This window comes from Rhyacophila brunnea, unplaced genomic scaffold, assembly GCF_057557595.1.
Source record: "Rhyacophila brunnea isolate RB1 unplaced genomic scaffold, BYU_Rbru_1.0 scaffold_6, whole genome shotgun sequence".
NCBI classification, from domain to species: domain Eukaryota; kingdom Metazoa; phylum Arthropoda; class Insecta; order Trichoptera; family Rhyacophilidae; genus Rhyacophila; species Rhyacophila brunnea.
Window position 1 is genome coordinate 26,770,970 of NW_028233276.1, and position 22,480 is coordinate 26,793,449.

General features: G+C 33.7%; 1 protein-coding gene across 3 annotated transcripts in view; it reads left to right on the forward strand.

Annotated features, from left to right (window-relative positions):
* LOC147065467 (uncharacterized) overlaps positions 1-9,047 on the forward strand; it is a 31,617-nt gene extending 22,570 nt beyond the window's left edge. For 2 of the 3 annotated variants that reach the window (XR_015071840.1, XR_015071842.1), the window contains exons 11-17: positions 5,625-5,678; positions 6,112-6,184; positions 7,033-7,100; positions 7,608-7,676; positions 8,215-8,269; positions 8,452-8,521; positions 8,852-9,047. The gene's annotated coding sequence lies outside the window, so the exon portion shown is untranslated. The remainder of the gene's footprint in view (positions 1-5,624; positions 5,679-6,111; positions 6,185-7,032; positions 7,101-7,607; positions 7,677-8,214; positions 8,270-8,451; positions 8,522-8,851) is intronic. The other variant, XR_015071841.1, reaches the window with a different exon arrangement.
* The last annotated feature ends 13,433 nt before the right edge of the window (positions 9,048-22,480 follow it).

A 22,480-nucleotide genomic window follows, 5' to 3' on the forward strand; every position in this document is an offset into this window, starting at 1 on the left:
TGTACGCGGCGTACTACTTTTCATACATGCCGAGTATTGTCTGTGCCTAGAGATTCAACACCGTAAGATTGATTACAAGGGTTTGTGCAGTGGCAGGTACAGAGGATATGCCCGCCAAGTCGTGACTAATGGACCCATTCCGCATCCCATGTACCCGGTTCTGGGTTTCCGCTCATAAGCAATCTTCCAGTGGTGGGTCTCAAGCTTGAACAGCCTGGCAAAGAATCAAAAATTCAATATTGCATGCTTTATCATGTATAAATTTAATATATCAATAATGAAGGGAGTTTATTGATATCAAGATAATCCCTGTTTGTTGAATTTTATCTACATATAACCACAACCAAGTAATGTTGAAAACTCATTTTAGTTTCTATTTTTTTTTTTTATTCTGCTTGTATTTATAGGCCCATATACACTATTGACTATAAGTAGGGAATCCAATCCTGAACAAAATTTTGATTTCGGGATTACAATTTGAGAACACGGGATAGACATTTTTTCGATGGCTAATATATTTTTTTTTATATACAAATAGCATTGAAAATCAGTCAAAAATGTCACAGTATAATTTGTACTATTTAAGAGATTTAATTTGTTAATATTACATCAGTGGCGTCTAACTGGTTTTAAAAATGAACGACTTTATTATTTTTCTGATGTTCTTACGATTGCATATGCCAACAAAAAATGGTAATTTATTATCCAGCGATTCCCCCTGTGACATGTGCAGGTACCTGCACACACTTCACTAACATAATTTTTATACACATACTTATTGATTGTGATTGATAAAAAAAATCAATCCTGAAGGTTTCGGGATTATGTTACTAATCCCAGGACCAGGATTCATAGGTATCGAAAATCGTCCGGGATCTCGGGAATGAATTCCCTAACTATAAGGTTAACGCTGTGTCTTCAGTAACAATTTGTGTGGGATCTAAATTCTTTGAACTTCTTTCATCAACATTTACTCGAGCCATTTTCGACATTGGAGATACGCAAGTTTTGACTTTGATATGGAAATTTTCTAGGTTTTCATGGAATAAATATTTTTCAGGAAGGCATTGTTTGTTCTAAACTTTAAACTCTTCAAAAGCTGCAAAAAATGGAAAACTGTATAATTCTTTCTGCTCATGACCACTTCACACCACAAAGTGAACAGTGGGACGGACATACAATGTGTAATTTGTATGAATTTTCATGGTTCATGGTTTCAACTTCATGGTTTAAAAGAATTTGTAATTTTCTTGTTTTAATTTTGTACGGGCCCTGCTGTAGTGTTTTATTTTTTATTTCACTTAGAAAGCATGTTTTTATTTAAACAGTATTTAATTTTATCACTAACATATAGGTTTATGTGTCCATAATAGGGAATACACACATATCTTTTATATTTATTTTCAAGGCATTTAAATTCAATGTTACCTGTCTATTGCCATTTCTGAAGTTTTTAAATTTCAGTTTTATGCCCAATGCATGCGGTCTACGCAGCTGTATTTTTGAGGTGATATTTCACTCACCCACATAGAAGAAAACTGTTTTATGTGATTGTTCTCATTTAACTTCTTTGATTTATGTGTGATGTAGATGGATAAGTGTGCGTTGGAATGTAATATTGAAATAATCTAAACCAGTAGTCTGGATTTGTTGTACACGTCTAGAGATTGTGGGAGATTGAAACTCTTATGGATTACTTGAAAAAGAATTTGACAAAAAAATGGTATGTTCTCTGAAACATTGAATTTTCCAATGCCGCCAGCGTTTGCGAGTATATTTCCATATATATTTTCAAAACATGTTTGGACTGATGGTAAATTCTGCAATGTGTGGGAGCAATTAGCCAATCAACTATGAATCGGCTTCAATAATTATTGTCTAATGCATATCAGCTCGTTTAAATGATATGTGTATTGGACTCACATATCATTATGACATTTGTTTATGTGTCTATTCATATTTTAGCCTTTATGCTGACTGATTACTGCTTTCAGGCTCTTTCCAGAATTTTCTCATATTTACGGATCGTTATAATCAATATTTCATATGGCAAGATTTGTGATTTTTATATTTTCAGATTCACTTATTACGTCAAGTGTTTATTTTCAACCCAGATCATTTTAGACTCTTGATGTGAAGTAACATATTATTGTCATCTTTAACTCTTCGTGACAAAGAAAATTTTGAAACTTATTTAATATTAAATGATGGGTTCTTTTTATTATACCAGAATTTTTTTTGAAAAAGCTGTATACGCTACGTTCAAGTACCGGGTGACATGTTCTTATTTTATAGCCAAGAATGTTACCACCTTCTCATTTACCTGTACTTAGTCATGTGTACTCATCTGTTCACTTATTACTATTCCAGATATTCAGAATAAAACACCACTTCCATGGATTGTGTTCTATTAAGTATGATATATTTTATCGGCATATTATACCAGTTCTTTAAAATTTCTTGCGAGGTACTATTTTCACAACTGTTGTATTCAATTTTAAATGCTCTGCAACTTTTTTACAAGCTATATTTATATAGTGGGAAATAATTTACTTTGTCCTCGTTTTTGGAATTTATTATATTATATCTTTAATTTCATGATATTTCCGACACTTGCCCATTTCACATATCTACATGCATCGTGCACAATGTCTTTGTACGGCGACTATTTCCCAATTATCTCAAAGTTTATTCATACATCGTGAAATGAATGACAGATTTTTCCCATTCTCGAAACCAATTTGGCTAGAAATATGAATGTGAGTGAGTTTGTTACGTGTTTTCAGTGTTCCATGTCTTTTATATTTCATCAATATCCCGGACGGTCTGGTAGAAGGATATATCATTTGGTTCTTTGACATGCATAATCTGAGGAAATAATGAATGTTAGCGATCGTAGGCGGTCGGAGGTGTGTTCATATGAATAATGAGTGATCCTGAGATTGCTCCTGGCTGGTTCACAATCCTGCATGATTGGCCAATATTCTATTTACCTTCCTAGCCCTTTAGGGAATGATTCCCCATATACATGTAGTATGGGTACTATGTTCGAAGTTAATTTATATTATGATCCATCTGGAAGTCGATGGCTGGTGACATGTAAGAAACCATAAATGATATGAGGTATGCTTGGTGGGACTATACTCAATTTATATTTTTGAAATTAATTTGAATAATACGACTGAATCATTTTGGTCTGTATCATTCGATGCTGAGAATGAAACACAAGTTGTGTGAAGTCGCTTAATCATCAATTTTGTAATTAACGTGTGTCATACACAAGAAAAGCCATTGTTCGGTTGTTGGCTGCCACCCTTGAAGAAAATTGAGTTGACTGGAGTAAATACTTATCACTTTAGATCATTAGCCACAGCTATATGGAGTTCTATCAAGGCAATAGGTGAGTGACAAATTTAATTGTATAACAATAGAATAAAGTATTGTTAAGCATCAATATATTATCGTCTTTGGATGTTACTTCCTACGTAAACCACAATTCTGTATATATTTCGGAAGTTTTCGGTTTAAACTATTTGTTAATTTCCTAATACGTAAAATTAGAGAGGTTAATATTCTCGTACATAAGCACAGGTTCTTATTTTGATGATTTGACATATCGACCAAATACTACAATATTATAAAATACATGTTTACTTATATTACCTATAATTTTGTAAAAATGTCATGATTTTTTGGAACTGAAAAGATATAGTATTTATCTAAAAAGATTAGTAATATATCCTCTTGACCATAATGACAGTTTAATAATGTTGAGCCTTTTTTTTATAATCTATTGATTAATTTTACAATAATTGCCATCTTGCATATGTAAATAGACACAGGAAGCATGTTTTCAAATTATTAAGTGTTCATATTATATCCGATTTATGCCTTTGATACCTAGTAGACAACGGTTCCCAATATATTGTACTATATGTACTCGTTATTGGCGGCCATATCTGTAACCAAAATATTGATGCAGTCGAGCTCGGTTATTACGATCACGGATATAGCGAGATCTCAGATGTAACGAGGAAACATTCGTTGACATTTTAGTTTACGATTTTCTCCGTACGTTTGTTCACTTTTATAACGAGCTCCTTATCGGATATACCGAGCTAAAATATCGTCAAATATTTTCTTAAACTGTTGATGTGTCAATTGTTTAAAAACATTTCAATCCTGCAATTAAATCTGACCTGACAGGATGCTGCCGGGTTAGGATTACGTTTATGACACTAGTTTAAGTACCTACCTAATTGGTGTTTTCGCTAACAGGATGGAAAAAGTATCCACACATGGTTTAAAAAATTTAAGGTTTGTGAAGTAAGTAGGAGGTACCTACCAGCTTTCATTGCAATAAACATCTTCTTTTGTAGTTTTTAGTTAGTGGTGTTTCGGGGAAAAATTCTAATTGTGTATTTTTGTTTGAATTGCGACTTTTTGTGTTGAGTGACAGCTCATTTAAAAATACCTATTCTCTGTTTAATGAGTAACGCTTATAATGGTGCAAATTCAGTTGGTCCCATCTTCCTCGTAATAACCAAGTTTGACTGTATTTAAAACACACTATCTCATTGGATAATAAATGCATTCGCAATATGTTTTTTGTGTCATTTTGTTTTCTCAAATAGTGAACTCAGTGATCATAAGATATCATTTGAATATGCCATTTGTGAAATCAATACCTTTTATCTAGTTGGTGAAATTACTTTAGGGGCCATTGCAATAAATTGTCCTTGCACGGCAATATTAATTATTGCGGTTTAGATTTCTGGGATTAAATACTTTGGGAGAGTGTACTCCAATTCATCAGTCAATCGTAATCAAGATCGGTCATTATTTAGATTTTTAAGGTTCTATCGTAAAATCACATCATGAATCATTTAATAGTGACATATTTTACTGTAGTGATATATGAAGTCCTGATCACTGGATAAACTTACCAGTTTTAATTTGGAATAGCTTAGTTTTCCTTGAAAATAATTACGGTGTTTAGGAAATTTATCATGAAGAAATAATTATTTTCCTAGGTACAATATTTTTGGATTGAATATGCTATTCAAACATTATTTCACGTGTGGTTTTTGTGTCTCCTAGAATGCATTGCAAATATTTATGCTATATGTAAAACTTGGACTGTTATTTTTTTTAGCTGGACTTTAGTATTTCTGTCAATTTAAGTTAATGGTTTCATCTGATCATGTATATTTATAAAATTAATACTCAAGCCTACAATTTTGTAATAATATTTTACTGGGTCCACTCCACGTACCGTTCAGTATTCTCATCGCAACTGTTGCTTTGGGATCATTTGTAATTCTACCGAACTACTCTATGTAATCTTGATTAACATGACCGCTGTCATATTATCTAGATTATAGATTTTAAGGGTGCTTACCATTTTATTTTTTTAAATATCAAGGAGGAATGGTTATTTGTTTTCGGATAAAACATTTATTTGTTCATTTATCAGATGTTACTTTTCTTATCGATGCCATAGGGATAATGTCATTTTTAAACCATTGAAATTCCTTGTGATTCAATGTTGTCAATTATTTTCTTATATCTATTTGCATGTTGTGTTGTTTCCCTTGTATTCATAATATTGTATGGTTTTACAGATCTCTGCTGCTGGCTAAAGTGAAGAGGATGATCCCAATTGATGTGAATTTATTGTAAGTATAACATTTTTTTAAAGATTAAATTGATTTAACAAACTTCCAATTCCATAAATACTGCGATAGATGGGTGCAAGTCGCAACTGTTATTATTTTCTCAATGATTTTGTGTATGCTTGTTTAATATTTTATATCCATTAAAACAACCCATGTAATTTTATGAACATGGGGAGAATCTGTAAAAGTCTAAATTTTTATTTGAAAAAAGCATTCCATTGCATGTGTGTAATATTTCCAGATAATCTGTTCCAATCTATTAGTTAGGTAATAAATAGGTAAAAATATGAAATGATGATATCTTTGTACTAAATTATGTCTTCTTTTCCCGTCATATTTATGATGCTGATTGAAAATATTCTGAAGCAAATCATGCTTTGAAATATTGCTTGTATATTATTCCAAAACTGAAACGGTATTGTTTTTCCAACAGTTAATTCTCAGCGGGAATATCCATAGCAGATTGAAGATTGAAGTGTCTCCCTAAAGATGTGGAACCTCATAGGGTTTGTTTTTTAATTTAATTTATGCAAAATGACATTTAAAAAAAATGAATTGGCTGGCTATACACTGTAAACCAGGAGTTTATTTTACAACTTTTTCGTCAAATGGACAATTTTGAAATCAAAAATATTTGGTGGGGCTACCCTTTTTTTAATTTGAATTGATAATAAATGAGACTAAGAATAAAAAAAAATATTAGATTTTGTAAACTTATATTTTTAACTAAATATACATTATTGTTATGTACTTTGTGTACTAAAGAATGGTATTTAAATTTCTTCACCATGTGATTTATGCAATTGTTTGTTTGAAACTAAATCCAATAATTTAGGATCAAATTTTGTGTTATGTTGATTAATTATATGCTTTTCATAAAATCATATCTGGACCACGTTTAGGTTGTATTTGAGTCATAACAGGGTTATCCATATTATATTTTTTCACATGGATCGTTTCCCAAACTTTTTCATACCGCTCAAAAGTGGTGTAGCAAGGGAGCAGTCATCCACCGAGTGGAGTTTTTTTAAACAACTTTTTATGAGGAATGTTTGTCAACCATTCCCCCAACTAATCAGTCTGTCCTGTGGACCAAACAATATTGTGTTGGAATATGATTTTCCAGATGCAAGGCAAAATTTTAACCTGCACCCTGTGATTTCACGGAGGTCACTCTGGCACTGCTCCACTCCCAAAATTTTATTTTAATGATGATAAATGAAAAATGTTTTTCCGACTTTTGTGCTGAAGACGACACTTTCATACCCACAGCGCTCTGATCAGTATTTTTATTGTATTAAACCGCATATTTCTTTAAGACAAATATTAAAGGCTGACTTGCATTTCTTTCTAGAATCTAGATGATTGATCTTCTTCTCCTACCTTGGATGGAACTGCGTGAAGGATTGTGACTGTGCTGTGGTTAGTAATTAATTAATTTCACTATGTTATTTTATAGTTTAATATCTCCATGGGGCTTTGAGACCCATGAATTTGGGAAGCACTGTTATACAACATGTGTTTATTATGAATTTCTCAGCATATCATTTTGTTTTTAAACCACTTTGCTCATCGGTGGTGGGAGTATGGGAGCAGTCATCCACAGAGTGGAGGTTATACCTGGGGCCTAATACTAGAAGTGCCTATATCAATTGCTTAGTACAGGTTCAGTTCTCATCAAAATTTAAAATTATTTTACAATACACGTTACCCGTATACCTGGTTATAAAAAAAATATAAATTAACAAGCCTAATGCCGATATCACAGTTTTTTGTTGTTGAAAATGATGATAAATGAAAATGTTTTTCCGACTTTTGTGCTGAAGACAACACTTTCATACCCACAGCGCTCTGATCAGTATTTTTATTGTAATGAACTGCATATTTCTTCAAGACATATGTTAAAGGCTGGTTTGCATTTCTTTCTAGAATCTAGAGGATTGGTCTTCTGCTCCTACCTTGGATAGAACTGTGTGAAGGATTGTGATCTGTGTTGTGGTAAGTAATTAAATAATTTCATTATATTTTCTAGTTGGACGTAACTCGATTCAATTGATTTAATTTTCTGCTCATAAACGATCGCCGCTTGGGATCAATTTTTTTTTTTAGTATGCACTTTTAGAAAACCTATATGTTGTATTACAGCCTTTTGGCTTTAACAGATACCCCCTCATCCATACAAATTGGTTCGAGGTTTCATTGTGTATGAAGTCTAGGGAATTGCATGAGGATTTCTTCTCAATATTTTTTTTATATACCCAAAACTATTTTCTTTAACGGAAATCTATCTATCTATCTATACATTAATTTGTTAATTTTGAGCAATATTCAATACAAGCTCTCTGGTTTCTAAAATGATTTGGGTTGTAATTCAAATATATCTATCGCCTGTAATGATTGGTTATCGATGTTGTGATTCTTGAAATTTTTCATATACACAGTACGATGCAGATAATACTTATTTTTCTATTTTCTTTTCATGACAATGTAGTCTACTTCAATTGTTGAATAACAATTTGTTTTTTTTCATACGCAGCATTTAACACGGAGGAGGCTATGGACTGAGTGAACCTACGATGTCTTTAACTGTGGTAGGTTGCACCCTTTGAATACTTTTAACAGATACTTTTTCAATTGATATGATGATTTTAATTACCGTTTGATTATTAATGATAAAAATTCATGGCTGTATTTTATTCTGACTAATATTTTCTCATTATTGTATTTCTGTTTATGGAATGAAGTTTTATTGTATTTGATTTTTGCTTTTCAGATATGCAGATGGGCTTCCGAACCGTTGCTTGAAAATATGATCTTGGCGATATTATCTCATCAATAAATAGGTAATTCAGCGTAGTCTCTGCTGCAGTATATTCAGAAATATTCTAGGAATGATTGAATGATGATGTATTATTTCTGGCTTGTTCTTATAAAATTCTATAGAATTTTAAGATGAAAATTTTAATGGAGTTTGAAATTCCATTTGTATAAACTTTACCCATTGAAAATGAGGATTTATTTTTTGAGCCAATGATGATAATAATTACCGTTTGATGCCAATGATACAATAGCATGGCTGCTTTTTTTAACTGAGCTCATATTCATTATACCTTCCAATCTTAAATAATGATTATTTTCTATACATATTCCTGACATATTTTTCTTTTTTACAGGACTGATCCATTTGACCTTGAAGAATCTTACTTGATGCTGCATCAGAGCTTCCTGTTATATGAATATTTAATGACTTATTAGATTCAATTCATTTTCTAATCTTGCAATGTTATCTTGTTAGTATTGTGGGTGATTAAATTTCATCTATAGAAATGTCTTATTCTTTTTATGTGAATAAATAACCTTTAATTATGATTATTATTGTAACTTATTTAACTTTAAAACCATGTAACCTGTGCAATAATGACACAACATTAGTATAAAAGGGTATTATGAAAAACGGTGAAAGTAGCATGGTATGATTAAATATAGATAATTCACCAAATGAAATTTTATATATGTATAGGTTATTTATCATTTAAAATTTTTATAAACATTTACATTATAAATCTATATAAAACATTTCATTGGGTTTTACATATTTCAGTCTACATTCACTATTACACTTTTTTTTTTTTATCTCTTCCACGGGTAACTTGATCCTTGCTCCATTTGGCAACATGGTGATTTGTTGTTTCATTAAATTAATAATCAACATGTTTTTAGAAGAGACGAGTTGAAACCTTTTCTATGCCTCACGATATTAATATTACTATGGCAGTATGTGTCAAGCCGCAGATTTTCGATGCGTTGAATGTAGAGCGAAGCTCTTACTTAAATCTCTAATACCGATAATTTGTGGTTTTTAGTACGAGGGTGGGTCAATAATTCCTTAGAAAAAAGCATTAAAACAGTTTTTATTTTTGTATTTTTTTTTTATTTCTCAACATAATCTCCTTGGAGCTCAATACACTTGGTTAGACGTTTCTCAATTTTTTTTAAACCGTCAGAAAAATAAGTTTTCGGAAGGTCCTCAAAATAAGCATTTGTCCGATCGATGACTTCTTCATTTGAAAAAAAACGTTGTCCACTTAGCCATTTTTTTAAGTTTGGGAAAATGAAAAAGTCACTGGGGGCTAAATCTGGCGAATACGGTGGGTGGTCGACCAATTCGAACTTCAATTCTTCAATTTTAGCCATTGATCGTAAACATGTGTGAACACGGGCATTGTCCTGATGAAAGAGGATTTTTTTCCTGTTTAAATGAGGCCGTTTTTCTTCAATTTTGTTTTTTAGCTGGTCCAATAAAGATGCATAATAATCCCCTGTTATTGTTTTTCCTTTTTCCAAATAGTCAACGAAAATAATTTCACGTGCATCCCAAAATACAGTAGCCATAACCTTACCAGCTGATTTTACGGTTTTCGCCTTCTTTGGACATGGTTTGCCTTCGCAATCCACTGCTTTGACTGTTCTTTCGTCTCGGGAGTATAGTGGTGTATCCATGTTTCATCTACAGTCACAAAGCGACGAAAAAATTCATCCGGATTGCGTTGCATGAGCGACAACAGGGCTTTAGAGGCCACCACCCTATTGCGTTTATTGTCGACTGTGAGCAAACGCGGCACCCATCTTGCAGAAATATTTTTCATGCCCAATTTGTCATGTAAAATAGAAATGACGCTACCTTTTGAGATCCCTGTAACCTCAATTATCTCACTCAACTTTAATCTTCGGTCACTTAACACCATATCGTGGATTTTATTGATCATTTCTGGTGTAGTCACCTCTACAGGACGTCCTGAGCGTGGTTCATCCTTTGTTGATGTACGACCACGTTTAAATTCATTTAACCAGTTATAAATAGTTGCGAGTGAAGGAGCAGATATGCCGTGAACTAAATCCAACTCATTTTTTATTTCCTTTGCTGTTAACCCTTTTATATTAAAATGTTTAATAACAGCTCTAAACTCAATTTTCTCCATTTTCCATTTTCCACAAGCAATTTTTTTTTTAAAATGTACGAAAAACACACAACAACCCGACCAATTTGATTGAAACTTCGCAGCATACTGAATCGGTAGTGCCGCTGCATGAAAACAAACCGCTTACAGTACTAGTCGCGCCACTTGTCGGCTTTTCTAAGGACTTATTGACCCACCCTCGTATTTCACAATTATTCAAAGAGATGTCATTGTGTTTAATTTTTTTGATTATGCAAATCAGTTAATGGCTAGTAATTTGTGCTAACTTGCTAAATTTGTATGTGTGGCCTGTCGATCACAACCTCAGACCGAGAGTACTCGCTGAAGCCATAGAACCGGTTAACCAGGTCACTGGAACCATTGCAGCAATAGTTATTGGAGTCGGATCAAACCTATATTTATGTGTGGAATACATGTACAGTAAAACCTCGTTAATACGAATTCCACAGGTCCAAATATCTAAAAAAAATTCGAAATATGAAATGCATGGGGGGGGGGATATAAATTTTTTTCCCCATTAATTTCATTAATGATCAGATCTACGCTACCAAATTTCTGATACAATTCTTTCAAATTAGAATCTGCAAATTTTGTGTCTAATCCATTAATCGAAGTTACCAAGTAATGTAGGTAGGTATTGACCACCTGACTTGGAAAAAAATAATTCTTTTTAAAATGCAATGTGATCGTCACCGTTGATTGTCTAATTATATCCTTGATTAGCTTGGAGCTTTAGCTAGTTACGCTAGAATTATAGAAAAATCTGAAATATTTTTTATTTTTCTAATTTGTCAACACAATTGTTTGGCATTGGAACTAGTGAAAATCCAATAAACAATTAGATACCTACAGAGCCCTGAAACATGTCATTTATTGTTTTTCCTCTGATTAGAGTGCAGTTGTACCTCTGAAGACATGCTGCTGTGTGTATTAATGGGTCATGGATTATTTTTATTACCTTCCTAAAATAAGTCTTGAAGTTTTAAGTACAATTTTCAGAAAAGTAAAATAAAGTACCTACAGTAAAAATGAAATAATGATGCGGTTGGTCAATAGTGTGCGTTCGTATTGGGAGTCATAATAAATACCTGGCAGCCAATGACAGTGTATTTGTACGCATACAATTGATGAACCGCATCATGGTTTCGTTTTTACTGTACTTTATTATGATTTATTGAATATTTTTATATGCCAGGACTGAAATCAATTCAAATTAAAAGGTATGGTTTTATATGAAAATAATGTTCAAGGGACTTTTTGCGAAAATTTTGAATTATCTGTGTTCCTAACATCCGTGCTAAGAACACGCATACGGTCATCGAAGATGATTCCGAGTTTGAGTCAAGACATTGAAAATGATGACGAAGTTCAAATGGTTTAGCTAACACCAAGATCACCAAACCTTAGTGTTACGCAATGGTCAGATATAAAAAAACCCATCAGTTTATACCATTTTCAAAAATACCTACCCGGGTTGAAAATTCAGATGTCTAGTAAAGAACCCATAGATTATTTTGATTTGATTTTCAACAATGATTTATACAACCTTGTGATGCGCCAAACCAACTTGTATGCTGTAGAAGTATTGTCAAGAAGGTGATACAAGCAGAATCGTACGATGGAAAGATATTGCTAAAGACAAAATGAGAGCGTGGTTAGGTTTATTACTACACACCAATACGATTGAATGATATCTTATATCCATACCGGGTACTGCATTTCAACAATAACGAGAAAGATTTGTCAAGCTTAGCGAAAATCTCGACATAGGTTGATTTTTTAATGGAAGGATGGAGGTGATTTATGATCCACACAAACTGTCAATAGATGAATCGTTAGTTCTTTGGAAAGGTTAATTGATTTTTCGTATACATGAAAGGAAAAGAAGCCAAATATGGTATAAAACTTTCATGTTGGAGAATCAAATGGATTCAGCGCTCGAAATGGAAAAAATTACGAACCGGAGCGCTCGAAAATATTCTGAGAATATAAACATGGTTATCAAATTTTATGGGTATTTATTAAACACAACTGTGCTAGATTTTTTGTTATATGGCATATATAGCTCAGACGGTCAACATATGTTAACCACGAGACGGAGCGATAACTTTACAGATTCCACGAACCGGAACGGCGCTCCGGTCCATTTCGAGCCCTGAATGGATTATTAGCCCTAAAACTAATCATAATATGGTGGATCAGCCGACCAAGAGTTAGGTGGCATAGTAAAGTTATTAAAAAAATATCAGAGAGAAAGCCAGGAGCCGGTTATTCAGTGTATGTAGACAATTTTTACAATAGTGTCCTTACGGAAAATTTGTTGAGCCAGAACACAAAAGGAAATCAGATTGATGTGAACAAAAAGGTGAAAGTGTGAGTCTGTACACGGACAACAGCATGTACAACAAAATGGAAGGACCGCAGAGTAGTCTTGATAGTTTCTTCGGAATTTGATGGGGAGATGTCGGAAACAAGAAACAGACGCGGAAATGTCATAAAACTTAGCATGATAATAAAGTACAACAAACACATGGGCGGCATAGACCATATTGACCAGATGTTGGCTTATTATCCATGTAAAAGGAAAACATTACGGTGGTATAAGAAATTGGCCATTCATCTATTCCAAACAATATTACTCAACTTTTGCCATTTATACAATGCAGATTATTTTCAGAAAATGCCATTATGATTTTAGGCTATTGGTAATTAGAAAATTATTAGGTCCACCTCAACGAATAAAAAAAGACAGGAAGGAACATACTGATTTATTACAGTATAAAAACGGGCAACCAAATTCGCCATCTTGGAAAGCGACGATTTCACGCAAACAAATATCAACGTGGTCTGTACGTGTGCGTTAAACTTCGTATGCGTTTGTAATTTTGTGTATCATGCAATGTCAGCCATATTTGCTGTTCTTTCTGATTGCCGTGATTTGTCCATTATGCTCATTCCTCCTTTTTTTTATTCGTAGGTCCATCTCCATCATCGATTCCGCGACAAATTGTGCAATCAAGAACGAAGATACATCTGCCGAAGTTTTGTGATAAAGACAGTAACAATAAGACGAAAAGACGTAGATGTAAGCAATGCTGGGATACAACTAAGAAAAGGAATTCATCATTATTCTTTTGTCCGGATTGCCCCACACAACCTGGCCTTTGTTTGGATCCTTGCTTCCAGTTTTATCATAAATATTGATTTTTTTATTTACTATTGTATAAATATAACTGAACTGTATACTGTTATGTTCATTTTATATAAATGTGGTTTTTTTTCAAAATATAATGTTTTAAAAAAAAAACACTATTCAATACAATAAAAACATCACTCACCCACCATTAAAATTTAGTTTATTAAGTTTTCAATTCTTTGTCGTTAAGATTTTTGACTAATTAATCGTTTTAATATTTTTTATATTTATTTTAAAAAACATCAATTTTTATAAAAATATAAATGTGTATAACTTAAAATCCTTTTTATTTATATCAAATCGAGCTTCAATATTGGGACCATGCCTAAAATAAAATTTGATATAAATTAAAAAGATTTCATGTTATGCACATTCATCTCTATATATATAAAAATCTCGTGTCACGATGTTTGTGGTCGAACTCCTCCGAAATGGCTCGACCGATTTTTATGAATTTTTTAATGTATATTTGTTAGGTATGAGAATAGGTCAACAAGTATATTTCATACCGCTAGGTGATTAGGGTATCTCTATCCAGAAAAATTTTCTTTTATTTTTTTGACAATTTTTTTTTTGTAATTTTTTTATTATTTGGCATAAAAAAATATCTATAACTCAAAATTTTCAGCCTCCTACTCCCACCCTCCCATTTTTTTAATCGCGATTATATTATTTTTGTATGAACAAATTTAACCGTTGTTCGTATTTCAAACAGAACGAAATTATTTATGTTGTTGAATGACAGATGGCGCTACGTCAGAGAAGAATTCAAGAGAAGCGGCGCGTCATTTTGACATTTCATTCGGCATATCACAACGCAGTGAGTGCAAAATTTTGTACGATTTATTTTAATTTATCTATTTTTATGTGCGTGTATCAAAGTCACAATGCCAGCAAGACGCAAGTGGGACCATTTGGGCCGTCGAACGAATAAAGCAACAAACATGCAAAATAGTAGAGCAGAAAGAACAGACGAACAAATCCAACAAGATAACAAAAATGTGCGTGTAAGCATGTCGCAATTGCGTGCATCTCAATCACAAGAGGCACGAGCTGAACGAAATCAACAACGACAATTGGAACGCAGCCAAGCACGCCGGTTCGTAGTTAACAGACGCAGAGCAAATAACCGACAACGCCAACAAGTACATCGAACATTTATATCAGCTTCGTTCCTTCGTCTCGCATTCGAGTACGAGCCAGATATTGATTATTCCGCTCATCCGAAAGTGCTGATTGGTGCTATGGACAAAGAATGTCCCCATTGTCATGCGCTCAAATTCAAACATGAGTCAGCCGGGATGTGTTGCGCATCAGGAAAAGTGCAACTACCAGAAATTGAGATACCACCAGAACCGTTGAACGGCTTGCTCATCGGCACGGTTCCAGATTCAAACCTGTTCCTGAAGTCCATTCGCACATTCAATTCATGCTTCCAAATGACTTCATTCGGAGCAACAGAAATAGTTCACAATACTGCGGCAAATGGTCAACAATTCCATTCTACGTTCAAAATCAAAGGCCAAGTATACCACAAAGTAGGCTCATTGCTGCCAATGCCAAACGAACCACATAAATTTTTACAAATCTACTTCATGGGCGGTGAGGACATCAATCATGTGGATGCACGTTGCGGCTACAATAGCCTCAATTCGCCTAATGCCAGGCGCATCGTCGGCAAACTGGACGTCCTGTTGAATGAGCACAATGAATTATTGAAATTCTTCAAAGCACACATGCACGAATTGCAAAGTGACAATCACGCTATTGTCATCAATACTGATAAAACACCAGCTGGAGAGCACGTGCGTCGATTCAATGTGCCTGTTGTTGACGACATTGCTGGAATCATGGTTGGCGACCGCACATCGACGCGAGAAATCGTGATTCGAAGAAAAAACAATAATCTGGAGTTCATCGCTGACACACACCGTTCATACGACGCTCTCCAATATCCGCTAATTTTCTGGAAGGGACAAGACGGATATTGCATAAACATTAAATAACGAGACCCTGTCACAAGTAATTCATTCATTATGAACATCATTACTCATTTTGAATTGAGAAAATGAATGGTTGATGTTTTTTTGTTTTTATCGGCGGTCATCGTCTACAGCGCTCTATTCCTCTTTCTGTCATAGATCCCATCCCCACACACTTACGATACATTCGTTATTTTTTATTTAACAACCAAAATATTCACTAGAAATAATTTATATGGCAGAACAACGTTTGCCGGGTCAGCTAGTATTTTTATAAAAATCAATGTTTTTTAAAATAAATATAAAAAATATTAAGACGATGAATTAGTCAAAAATCTAAACGATGAAAAATTGAAAACTTAACACATCTTGAGCGGGAAGGGTATTTCTACCCGCGCGCCGTACCGGTGCTCGTCGGCGGGACGGGTAGAAATACCTTTTACGCCGGCTCCACTTGAAGTGCGGGAAAGGTATTTCTACCCGATTATTGCATACGAATATTTTATGTCAACGGTTTGAAAATGTTTCAAACTACACACACATCTACAAAAAAAAATAATTTACCGTCGATTCATTTACTTACACACACACTCTTGCGCAGCCCAAATGAGAGCTTGTGCGTAATCAGGAAATTTGTTTAGAGTCACTAAATCAGCGAACTATATTTCTGTAGACGATAAGAATGCTAAAACTATATGCGTCTTCTTTTTACACTTGTTTATTTTTTGATGGGTGAGCAGGAAGACAACATTTTGTGAAATATCGATGTATTCTTTAAACATGGTTTGTTCGCTGTACTGTGAATGCGATTATATGTATATTTTTATGATGTGTGATAAATACATAGGCCTCCTTTTCATACTATAATATTATCCTTTGTGAGCGAGTGAAAAGACGACAATTTGTGATAGACGGAATGCATTCTTCGCACTTGTGTAAGTGATATTGTGCGGTGCGATAACGCTGGTATGCGAGCGGAGCAATAAATTATAACATAAGTGGAAACCAATGTTATTTAGATGTCTGTAATCTACTACGATCTATATTGAATATCAGTATTGAATTTTCAGTCTTGAAATACGGCGCTATAGAACGGGTGTGTTTTTACAAGTGAAATATATTTAAGTAATCGATATTTTATTTAATCTTTAAAAAATGGCTTCAGACAATTATGAAAGCGATGACGAAATATTTGCCGATAATTTGTCTGCCTATTCGGGTGAAGATTTACCAGAATTAGGCAGCGACAGTGATAGCGACAGCGATAGTGAAGAGTTCCCTCGCACGAGAAGGGTACCAGTGATACCGTTACAAATCAGTGATTCTGAAGACAGTGAAGTGGAGGAAGAGGAAGTCATGGAATGGTCTGAAATAGACAACCCACCGCATATTGAACCATTTTTAGGCAACGTTGGTATTTGCGTAGCACCAAACAATTCTGAAAATGTGATGGATATAGTTAGTTTATTTATTGGAGATGATTTACTTAGCATGATGGTAGAGGAAAGCAATCGATACCGCACACAAAATGAATCCCGAATCAAGAAAATGAAGAAATCTATCAAATGGAAGCCTGTAAATCTTGGTGAGATGAAAAAATTCCTCGGACTCATTTTGCTTATGGGACAAGTTCGAAAAGACACAAGAGATGATTATTGGTCTACTGATCCGAGTATAGAAACACCAATATATTCTAAAACAATGAGTCGTGATCGTTTTAGACAAATTTGGCAATCGTGGCACTTTTCAAATAACGATATCATTACGGATTCCAGCGATCGCCTTGAAAAGATTAGGCCAATTATGACATACCTAATACCGAAGTTTTCTTCGGTTTATAAGCCTCAAAGGGAACTTTCTTTAGATGAAGGTATTATACCGTGGCGGGGAAGACTTGTATTTAAAGTATATAATGCATCTAAGATAATAAAATACGGTATCCTAGTGCGCATGGTCAGTGAAGCCACTACGGGATACATCTGTAATATGCTCATTTACAGTGGGCAAGGAAGACCACTATTAGACACCATCCAATTGCTTCTTGGTCCGTATTTAAATTTGTGGCATCATGTCTATATGGACAATTATTATAATAGTGTAAAAACCAGTGAAGCACTTTTAGAAAATAAAATTAGGACGTGCGGAACAATGCGAATAAACCGAGGCTTCCCAGAATGTTTTAAACACGTCAATCTTAGTGCAGGACAGAGTATTTTCCGTCGGCGAAAGGATGTATTGTTACAACTCTGGAAATCAAAGAGAGATGTTCGAATGATTTCAACAATACATCCATCTACCATTTTAGAGAGTCACAACACCGATTGGAATACGAGACTACACATTTGGAAACCGCTATGTGTTATCGAATATAATAAATATATGAAAGGGGTTGACCGTGCGGATCAGTATCTCTCTTACTACTCGATCATACGAAGAACAAAAAAATGGACAAAGAGAGTTGTCATGTATTTGTTAAATTGTGCTTTTTTCAATTCTTTTAAAGTTTATAAAGTATTAAATCCGACCAAAAGGCTAACTTACAAACAGTTTTTGCGTAGTATAAGCAAATTTTGGATAGCCGACCATATCGTTGAAACCAACGCAATTTTGGAAGAAGCAGGGCCATCTACATCACGATTACCAAGAAGAGTGGGTAAAAGTGATCATCCTGGTAGGTTATCACTCGATATGAAGAAGCATCGAATGATAAAAATTGTTACAGATGGTAAAAAAAAATACCCACAAAGACAGTGTCGAGTGTGTTCGGTGCACAAAAAGAAAAGTTTGACTAGTTATATGTGTACATTTTGTGACGTCCCCCTACACAGGGGTGAGTGTTTTCATAAATATCATACTTTATCCAAATATTAGAATAATAATTTTTGTGCGGGAATTTATTTATAGTGAATGGAATATTTTTTACGAAACCTTCCTGTAAATATGTGATTAGCACCATGTACTTATGTTATTTTAAACAATTTGTTCTAAAAAGAAACACAGCACTGAGGAGCAATATATGGTGAGTGTGAATTCCAAATTTCATTTAAAAATAACCGATAGTTTGGAAGATAGAGCGATTTTTGTAAAATTCGATTTTATTTCAATTGCCGCTGGTTTTCGCCCGCTGCGTGTACCTGTGAATTTGTATTGAGGCCCGCGCAAAATGTGTTAATAAACTAAATTTTAATAATAAATATGACCATAAAATATAATGTCATAATAAGATGTGACCCTGTAACGAATTCACATTTTATTACATTTTTTTACAATTGTAAGTTAATCTTTAAATTAAAAAATAAATAATTTTTTTTTTTAATATTTTCAGATACTTATTTATTAATTAATACAGCTGAAATTGTAAATTATCAAAAAAATCTCAAATTGCAAGCTTCGTATTTTTCCGCTAGGTTCTCTGCTGGCGTGCCTCTCCCCCTTAACACGTTGACTGCGCAAAAAATATCGCATGCTTTACAGAGAACCTGAAAAATACCCACCTTTCGAAACCACAAAACTCTATTAACTATTAAAAACTATTATTATATTTTATCTCAGTTCTGTCGCTTGCAATGTCATTTACATAAAATACATCTGTGTGCCACATGTATTTGCATTGTTTACCTACCAGTGGGTCTATTCTATACTTATCGAACACTAAAGTAATAAATAGTATCAAACTTAGGGTAGGTTTGTATCAAAATATTAGCACTTATTGTAACAATTACACGAAGCTGGTTTTTATTGTTGCAATAAGTGCGATATTTTAACAGCAGCAAGATAGGTGCTGTTAAATATAGCACTTATTGCAACAATAAAAACCAGCTTCGTGTAATTGTTACAATAAGTGCTAATATTTTGATACAAACCTACCCTAAGTTTGATAATATTTATCACTTTATCACTTTATTGGTCGATAAGTATAGAATAGACCCACAGATATTGAAACACGTGCAGTATTTTTTGGTGTCGCGCCATGTGAAATGCGCTAAAGGCATATTCACACTAACATAATATTTTGCGAAAAGACACTATGATATAAAAATAGTTGAAACGTAATTACACTATCACAATACACTATAATATAATGATATTACTTTGAAAGAACGTTGGAATGTTAGATTCACATTTGTTTATGTACATTTTAAAAAAATCTGTGAAGATACATATAAATCGAGACAAAAAAATATTATGACATATTTATATTTATAGAATAAATTTCTGATTCATTCTGACAAAAACTAAATTTGTTCGTGATATAGTCGAAAACAGGGTTCTAAACACAGCCCAGGTTTATTCGGGCAACCAGGACAATGGAACAACGAAGCTTTTCGTTGTTTGGTAGTATTCCAGCAATGTTTACGGGAATGGGACGATTTGGCACCGCGAACTGGCCTCCGGTAATTGGCCGCCAGTACAATCAGACGCCGGCCCAATTGGACGCCGACCCAATTAGCCGCCGGGAGATTGGACGCCGCACAGTTGAATTAAATGTGCAAAGGAATAGACGTACGTTACGATTTGTTGGAGTAAATAAGCAAGTCAGTTTAATATACTTCTATCTTCTCAGTAGTTGTACCTTATACATTTCACGCTTGACACATTTTTAATATGGATTGAGAATAATTATTATGCCTTATGATGTTTATTAAAACAAAATAATTCTTCCCTCGTTAAAACTTAAAGATGTGCATAATCAATTAATTTATTGTGTATACATGGGTACTTATTTATATTTACAACAAATATTAAAAATAATGTTAGATGTTAGAATGAAAATAACATTATATTTCAGCGTTTTATCGACTTAATATTATAATAAAGCTTAAACATGTATATTATTATGCATAAATGCGTATTTTAACACTATACGGTCCGCGAATTTTCGCGACGTACCTACACCAATATCCGGTATTTTTAAATGAAAATTGATATATTTCAATAAAATTTTCAGAAAATACTTAAAATATATCAATGCATCAAATTGTGTCATTTAGGCCATCCTCCCACGGCGCAACTTATGTCCGTCGGAACTGAAACTAAAATTCCAGCCAGTATCTAGCTAATGTATTTCAATGGCGGCTCGCTGACGGCGAGACCGGAATCTCTCAGCTTCAAAACGCCCTGAAGAGATGCGACATGCTAGTCGCGCGGTCTCTGAAGTTTCCAGTCACCGTAAAACAGTGGTACCAACATCATTAGATTTCGGTGAAAAATCATATTTTCTTACCAAAATTGGTAGCACTTCGTAAAGCCGCTAGCGTCATATCGTAAAAACCGAAACAACCAGAGACGTCAAAACTCAAAAGTACAAGATGGGCGAAGCGAGCATGTTTGTATTTTCTTTTTGAATAGCAGGAGTGATGATCCTAACAAGCTCGAGGTAGCTTTCCTTGGACATTCTATAGAAAGCCAGAAATTTGGAATCTGTTTCTTGCAGTTCCTTTGCAGCAACAAATAGTCTGCAGTTTATGTTCCTTTCTATATAAGGATGAATCCAATATTTTCTTTTATTTTGACTCCTGTATCTGTTGTATTGATACAAAACCAAAGTCTCCTCGTCGCTTGACCCGCTCGAAGACATTGTTTGTTAAATATTAACTTAAATTAAAATAACCTAATAAGCGCGCGTGTTTTGTACAACACAGCTGATAGTCCAGTTTGACAGTTTGAGGTTATGTGATTATTATTTCAACTGAGTTTCAGTGGCGCCGTGTGCGAAGCATCACATTGGCCAGTTTATGAGATCCTTCACAAACCAGTTCTGTCAGATTTCAGTTGCGCCGTGGGAGGAGGGCCTTATTCAACACTTGTCAACCTCTGGCCCGCGTTCCATAAAGGTAAAGTATATAATTTGTAAATTTTCGTAAATTGTTTATTATATGTTATTAGATTAGTTCAATTTGTTAAATATAATGTAAAGGAAACAGCCTATTGATATAAAGCAATCACAATATATTAGTTTTTAATTAAAAAATGTAATAAAATATTCAAATACAAAATGTTGTACACCGCTATAGAATACGTATCAATTCATTTTTAGCGCTAGCTACTCATATCTCTGATTATCAAATATAATAAAATAACAAAGACTTCACACAAACTGTGAAGTGTTTAAAAATAAATCCACATTCATTCCCGAACGAACACTTATTACTGATTTATTGGTTTTATGAGTTTTATGGCTGAGGCCTAGCTGATAGAGGCAGTGCAGTGGCGTGCATATTTTCGAGTAAATTCAATTAAATAAAATGCACGCATATATATTCCCACCGCTTATTACAATTTGGTATTTTTGTAAGAATCGAGACAATCCAATAACAGTGCAGAGACGTGCGTAAAAAAATCATATAACAAAATCTATGAGCAATAAATTGTAAAACAAACATTTACTTAGGTATATTCCACAAAAATATTTGAATGAACACTCAATCTTATGGATAACTCCTTCCTTCATATCCCTTATATCCTTTAGATAACTGGCTAGGCACGAAATAATTATTGGCACATAATAATATAGTGTACGAGTAGATTTAAAACAAATTAAACACTAAATTATTTGAAATCGTATATAAAACTATGAATGTAAAATGAACTAACAACTAATACACTTTTTTAAATGATAAGAAAAGCAATTACCAATATGTAGAT